The sequence below is a fragment of the Penaeus chinensis genome, chromosome 10 (genome assembly GCF_019202785.1).
Source record: "Penaeus chinensis breed Huanghai No. 1 chromosome 10, ASM1920278v2, whole genome shotgun sequence".
NCBI lineage: Eukaryota > Metazoa > Arthropoda > Malacostraca > Decapoda > Penaeidae > Penaeus > Penaeus chinensis.
This window is the reverse complement of record NC_061828.1, coordinates 22,101,486-22,108,985: the sequence shown is the minus strand read 5'-3', so window position 1 is coordinate 22,108,985 and position 7,500 is coordinate 22,101,486. Positions and strand designations below refer to the sequence as shown.

The 7,500-nt window shown below is 45.1% G+C and overlaps 1 protein-coding gene across 6 annotated transcripts in view; it reads left to right on the top strand.

The window, feature by feature from the left end:
• LOC125029539 overlaps positions 1-7,500 on the top strand; it is a 651,165-nt gene that overhangs the window by 183,091 nt on the left and 460,574 nt on the right. The window contains exon 1 of one of the 6 annotated variants that reach the window (XM_047619487.1): positions 1,293-1,362. The exons of the other annotated variants lie outside the window; for them this stretch is intronic. The gene's annotated coding sequence lies outside the window, so the exon portion shown is untranslated. Of the gene's footprint in view, positions 1-1,292; positions 1,363-7,500 lie in introns of those variants that run through there. 6 annotated transcript variants of the gene reach the window in all.

Sequence of the window (7,500 nt, the reverse complement as noted above, 5' to 3'; positions counted from 1 at the left end):
AAATAAGGAGAGGAAGCTGAAGTGGTAGATGTTTGGTGTGTATTTTTGTACTGTTCACTAAAACCTGAATACGGGCATTTGACAGATACTAAAATATTCCATAGGGAGTCAGTGATGTCGGTAGTCAGCGCGATCAGTATTAGGCTTCATATTATGAGTTCTTAGAATATTCGAGTAAATGATATTAGATATGTCGTCTATCGAATGGAAATCCAGACGGTAAACCTTGCTCATATTCATCTACGGAAAATGCCTTGCGAATTGAGGACGCCCACGTCAGAGCTATCAAAGAGCCAAGGAAATATTGAGAATGAGAAGTGGGTAGGGAAATGACCTGAATCGCGCCAGGTTTATTGAACAGCGCACCAGGCAGGCAAGAGCAGACACACTACGGCACGTACTCGGGGGAAAAAAGAAACAGGACAGAATTAAAACTTCATGGAAATGAACGATTCTAGGAATACGTAAAGTGTTATATTCACATGTCACGGGCAAATATTTATACAAAAGTTAAATAAGAATGCTCCGCTAGCGTTAAACTTTTGATATTACAAGGAATGGTAACGCAGCAAGTTCAGCGCCTCCAAGCTAGCACGAGCAGCGAACAGGCCATAAGGATGCATGCGAGCGACAGATAGCGATTATGACGTGCGGAAAGCACCGCCCTCTGCCTGTTTATAGTTATGCAAGTGTTGCAGGGGCCTAGGACTTTAGTGGCGGTCGGTTGGACAGGTAGTAAAACTTAGGAAAAATGTACATAAAAGGGGGGAATGAGCGACGGTGTGTTGCGTCAAAAGATTTTCCGATATTGCAAGGAAGCGGCTGATATCTATGTGCAAGATGCAGGGGAAATCCTACCTATACTATGCACCTGAAGGGATTAATTTACCATTTTGAAGTAAAGCAAGTACAGAAACAAAAAAAGTTACCTTCAGTCGTGTAACCGAGTGGAAGGTGTCTCTCAGAGAATATCTTAGGCGCAAGAGAAGTGAACAAAGATCCCAAAGTAAAGCTTCATTTGTTGTGATGCAAGCGCCCCCCCCCCCCCCTTTCCCCCAGCGCTTAGCTGTTCGAGGCGCCCCCCGTCCCTCTCTCCCGCTCCTTCGCTTCCTTTTGTGAGCTGGCGCTTTCATCTTCGTCTTCTCTCTCTGTTTCGTCAGCCATTTTGATCAGAATTTTTCTAATTTGCATTTTCCATCATTATCGACATAATTGTTACATGGCTTACAGCTGATGCTAACATTAGCTTCTCTTCCTTGTCTGCAGGTAAGGACGCCTCCGCTCTGCTGGAGTGATCTCAGGGGCGCCAAAGTGCTCTACGGGTCCCAGTGCTGTGCTGTCATCTAGAGACTTATGACGCAGGTAACTTGTCTTCGTTTTGGTAACTGAGAGGTCGGGAAGGGAGAAGGAAATAAAACAGAGAAGGGAAGAGTGAGTGAGTAAGTGATGATGATTGAGTGAGTGAGTGAGTGAGTGAGTGGATGAGTGGTTGAAAGAGTGGGTGAGTGAGTGAGAGAGAGTGGGTGAGAGAAAGAGAGAGAGAGAGTGAATGAGAGAAAGAGGAAGTGAGTGAGTGAGTGAATGAGAGAAAGAAAGAAGGAAAGAAAAAAGAAAGAAAGAGAAAGTAAGAGATAGAGAAAGAGAGAGAGAGAGAGAGAGAGAGAGAGAGAGAGAGAGAGAGAGAGAGAGAGAGAGAGAGAGAGAGAGAGAGAGAGAGAGAGAGAGAGAGAGAGAGAGAGAGAGAGAGAGAGAGAGAGAGAGAGAGAGAGAGAGAGAGAGAGAGAGAAGAGAGAGAGAGAGAGAGAGAGAGAGAGAGAGAGAGAGAGAGAGAGAGAGAGAGAGAGAGAGAGAGAGAGAGAGAGAGAGAGAGAGAGGGGGAGAGAGAAAGAAAGAAAGAGAGAAAGAGAGAGAGAGAGAGAGAGAGAGAGAGAGAGAGAGAGAGAGAGAGAGAGAGAGAGAGAGAGAGAGAGAAAGAGAGAGAGAGAGAAAGAGAGAGAGAGAGAGAGAGAGAGAGAGAGAGAGAAAGAGAGAGAGAGAGAAAGTAAGAAAGAGAGAGAGAGAGAAAGTAAGAGAGAGAGAGAGAGAGAGAGAGAGAGAGAGAAAGTAAGGAGAGAGAGAGAAAGAGAGAGAGAGAAAGAGAGAGAGAGAAAGAGAGAGAGAAAGAGAGAGAGAAAGAGAGAGAGAGAGAGAGAGAGAGAGAGAGAGAGAGAGAGAGAGAGAGAGAGAGAGAGAGAGAGAGAGCGCGGAAGGGAGGGCGATATAGAAGGAAGGGAGTGAGGGAGAAAGGTAAAAGGGGTAGATGCTAAGAGAAGTAGATGTCCCAAGGAGGGAGATCTCTGTCTGTCTCGAGGGAGGGAGGCAGGGGGAAAAGAATATACACTTCTCAAGATCCCCTCGTAGTGTCGAGTAAATAAAGATGAGTCACAACCAAGCATAAATCTAAGCCGCGGCAGAAAACAATGCAGTACTCGCAGTCTATCTCCTTAAACGAAGACACCGCCCCCCCCCCCCCCCACCCGGATTCATCTCTCATGACGAATCCAGATGCCTTGCATAAAAGACACCTCAAAAAGCTGTGTCTGCAAAAATACCCACCTGCGCCTCGATGCTGCATTCAGGCAGACTCCATGGGACTGGCTTGACTGGGTAAAGGTATTGACGTCCCGTGCCCCTGTGGCCATTGCTGAGGTTTGGTTTCCCTTGGCAGTTATGATCGGGAAACCCAAGTTTGTCCATGGTAGATGTTTGTCAGATATAGCTATTGTAAAACGTAAGAAAATGCGTTAGAAAGTGTCAGAGTACTCTTCGTTCATAGGCTCGGGGAATATCTATTAGGAGAAGGAATAAAGAAATACTACTGCATAACATGCATGCTCACTATTATAACTTAACTGTTTTGAAGGGTGAGGATCTGACGGCCAGCGTCGAGCTTGGGCGTAGGATTCATCAGCAACTTTTCCTACTATCCTGTCCTCTCCCTTTAGCATTCCACCCGTGTCCTGCTCTCGCGCCCTCCCCTCTCCCGCCGATTTCTTCTGTATTGGCTCCCCGCCCACCCTCCCCTCCGCCATCCCCTCCTCACCCCTTCACGCTGCTCTCCCCTTTATACTCTATTACCTGTCACCCTCCCCTCCCCTTCAGCATGCCTGCCTCGCTCGCCTCAGCCAGAGAACTCTCGCGCTCCCTGTCGCAACTCGCTCAACATTTCTCACAAAACAGTAACGCGACTGTTCGTTTAGTGGAAAAAATGCAGAGCTGAACAAGGAGCTAGACTCAGAGATTGATTTTGCAGCGTTGCTGAGGTTTCCTATGCCTTCAGCAGTCAACAACTTGAAAAGACTTGAATGCAATTTTGAGTTGTACAATGTTTGTGAATACAGCGTTATTGTAAATTCATTGTCTGGTTTTAGTGTTACAACACGAAGCATATAAACAAACAAAAAATAGTTGCATGACATATATGTGTACGTATTGACGTAACATCACCTGGCAATGTCTTGGATACAAAATATACATCGTGTAACATCTATTAGTTTGTAGCAGGAAATGGATATGATCTCCATTGTCTACATTAATTTAGAGCATAAAATCCAAACCGCTTTAATAATACTTGCTCACCAATAGTGACAAACTTGTGTCAATTTACTCAAACATTCGTTTGTATTTGTGTTTCTACAATGTAACATTTGTATAATTATATACAATACGTGTAGTATGGTTGACTGATAGCTCCTATCGAATCTCTGAACTTTAATAGCATATTTTCAGTTTCGTCGAAAATGAGGGTAGTCTGGGAAATACGGGAGCGCCTGATATCATTAGGTGCGTATCAGACAGGAAACTTAATGCAAGACGCCTTAATTAAAGCTCGAATGACTATTGCTCTCTGTAAGCTTGATTATATATGGCTTTACAGTAACATAAATTAAACCGAGGACGCTTTTGTCCTCGAAAGGAAAATGTTTATTTTAAGGAACGCAGTATTGTCTCTTGTTTGCCCATTTCTTTTTTTCCCATTTACTTATTATTTACTGGTCATGCACAGGGCTGTAAGAGGTGTGTACATTTGTGTTACTTTCATTTTCATGTTATTTGTAGATCATACATAAATACTTACATTTATATAGCCATATGTATAATTAGTTCATATTGTCTTGCTTAGACATATTTTGCTGTATATTTGAATCTCTCTCTCTCTCTCTCTCTCTCTCTCTCTCTCTCTCTCTCTCTCTCTCTCTCTCTCTCTCTCTCTCTCTCTCTCTCTCTCTCTCTCTCTCTCTCTCTCTCTCTCTCTCTCTCTCTCTCTCTCTCTCTCTCTCTCTCTCTCTCTCTCTCTCTCTCTCTCCCTCCCTCCCTCCTTCTCCCCCCTCCCCCTCCCCCTCCCCCTCCCCCCATCTCTCTCTCTCTCTCTCTCTCGCACTTTTGTTTATACCCACCCATTTCTGACCCGTCTTTAATTTCACCCTTTTCCACGTCTTCCCTTCCCCCGTCCTCGGCTCCCCTTCCCCGAGCGTCTCAGAGAAGCCCTTGCAGGACTGCGAGGGTCACGGGCCTTTATGCCGGTTATATTCACCGCGAATGTCTCGGACTATTATTCAGTAGCCGCGAAAAAAGAAGGAATGTTTTAAAATCTTCGGGATAAAAGAGGGAACAGCGCATTAGTGCCGCTATCAGAGAGGAAGCTGGCTTTATGGCACTCCGCTCCCAAGGCCAGGAAGCAGAGGAATAAGGTGCCATGGAATGGGTCTCGCCAGGGAGAGGTGTGCCTCGAGGACTAACGGAACGGACTGGCTGGATCTCTGATGTACAGATGTACAGGACTTTTTCTGAAAATAATTCTTTCTTCTTCTCTTTTTCTCTTTTTTTCGTATCTCTCTTACTGTTGCTTTTCTCAGATCTCTCCTCTCAATGTCTTTCTTCCTTATCCTGTTCGTACCCTTAGTACCCTAAATACGCTCTAGAAATATTTTGTCATGGGTCGCCTTTCTCTGAAGCGTCTGCTCTCACATTAGGTCCTTCCTTTGATCCGATCTCGCCGTTTCCTCTGCCATGTCCTGCCCCGGCCTGCGCTCCTTCTCGCGCGCTCCTTGCTCATTCTTCTTATAGCCCACCTCGTCGTAGCTTTCATATCGTCTAACACTTTGCTGCTCGGATCTTCTTTTATCTAAATTCTTTTTTTTTCTTTCAAATTTAGGTGATTTATACGTCTGAATTTTGCCTTCCACTCCGCCTGTGTGGAAACGTTACTCAACTTTATTAATCCACAAGCTATCCGTCATAGTGAGCGGGTCTCGAGGCTGATAGATACAGGGGATGACAGGGAAAGCGCCACCGCCTACAAACCCTAATCCCCTTCTAAGGTGGTTTTGTCCCCTAAACCCCTGCCTTGCCAGGGACTCCACTCCCTCGCCCTTAATTCTCGTGTGGGAAGGAGATGCCGGGCAGCGCCGCTCATCACCTCTCCTAATTTGGGGAATATTTGTCCTTTCCTTGTTTTCTTTTTTACAAAGGTCATACTTTTTTTCTGTTTCCTAAGCGGCGAGTAATGTCTGGACCGCAGCGCCCCGCTCTGAACAAGGTCGCCTTGGCATGAGGCGAGGGATTGTGTGATTGCCATCGTGCTGCGGAGGCTCGGCTCTGGTGATGAGGTTCTTTACTGTTTCGTCCTGCGCCGATTAGGAGGACGAGCAGCATAGAGCGCGCCGCTTCTGTTTCGGGCTAACCTTTTTATTAGAAATTTAGTGCGCTTTAAAAGAGATTGAATCCTGCGATATTTTTCGGCGTAAAATCTTTTACGTGAGCTTTTAGAGTGCAGACGCCCCATGGTGTTCTCATGGCTCATATATTGTATATTGGATTATGTTATTCATTATTCGCTTCTAAAAAGTGATTTTAGCCTATGACTCTCAATTGGATTTATCCCCATTTCTCTTTGCTTCTAAAGATGTAAATGTAAAATTAGTTGAACACACACAAACACACGCACGCAGGCACACACACACACACACACACACACACACACACACACACACACACACACACACACACACACACACACACACACACACACACACACACACACACATATATATATAGAGAGATGCATATATATATGTGTATATATATGTATATATATGTATATATATGTATATATGTATATATATATGTTTATATGTATATATACATACATACACACGCATATGTGTGTGTGTGTACGTGTATATGTATATAAATATGTATGTAAGTCTGTATGCATGCATGTACATTCACGCAGACGAAAACATGCATGCATTATAATATTATACATACACATTTTTTTCTTGTTCATTGACTGTAATTTTGGCTCCTTCCCCCTCCGGCTTAGCTCCTTCCAAAAAAAGTTCTCGCTCTTCCCTGCAATCTTTTTCGGATTTCCACCACACACACCCTTTCCCTCCTCGAGACTGCATCTTTCTCCTCTGCTCTCTCTTTTTTCCGAATCATTTCCCCTCCGCTTTCACCTGAATCTTTCCCGTCGCTCCGAGACGCCTTGTCACCTCCTATCCCCCGCTCGCGCCGGGCAGACATGCTGGTACCGTGCCACTCTCCTCCCGCCGCGCGCCCTCGGCCCCTTCACAGTCAGCAATGCTGGTATCGCCCCGAAAAGTCCTGCTCGCACTTTAACTTCCGCTTCAAATCAGACGATTCCCGCTCGCTCGCGTGATTTACAGTCCTTCGGCATTTTCCGGCTGAGTGAGTCGCAAGTTCTCATGGAAAAATGTATTTGCCACTGGATCCGAACCGAGGGGAAAGTCCGAGCAACAAATGTCGACAGGTGTATGTTAATCTTGCTCTTGGCAAGAGCCTTGAAAGTGTCCTCAGAGTGGTTCCAAGTACTCTCTATTAGTGTCTCGTCATTACAGATTCATTTATGCTTAGTCCTGCAAGTACAGGCACCAATCGCTATGGCGCAAGGAGTCTGTTTAGAAAGATTTCTGTTTATTGACACTTGAAAGGATTCGACGGTCACGGCGGGTGAGATGAAATCGAGTTTGATTCGAATTCATAATTTGCAAATTGCTCTATGGCCCTGCAGAAAGTTTCCCCGGTCAACGGGTTGGGAACTCTAGTCCCACATGATGTCGGATGGTTCTTCTTTAGACATGAAAAACTTAAGTGACAGTATGTTTAATTCAGAAGGACGCTGCGTCTTAGAATTTTTATGTATAAGATGTGGCTTGATCGTGGAGCACGAGAAGGCTGACGAAGTAAGACATGTTTGAAAGTCCCAAAGTTAAGAGAAAATTTGTGAGTGGCGAAACTTGGGAAAAGGAAATTGGCGGCCTTTACAAACTACTGAATACGCCGACTCCGTTTGTTCCCAGCCTCCCGGCCAAAGGCACAGCTGCAATTATGCCACTGCCGTGTCCTAGGTATTGTTGACATTTCATGAAAGAGGAATCGAGTTGTGTTTAATCGACATCCGCTGCGTTATATCCTGCATATTCTGTTAACCTAGGA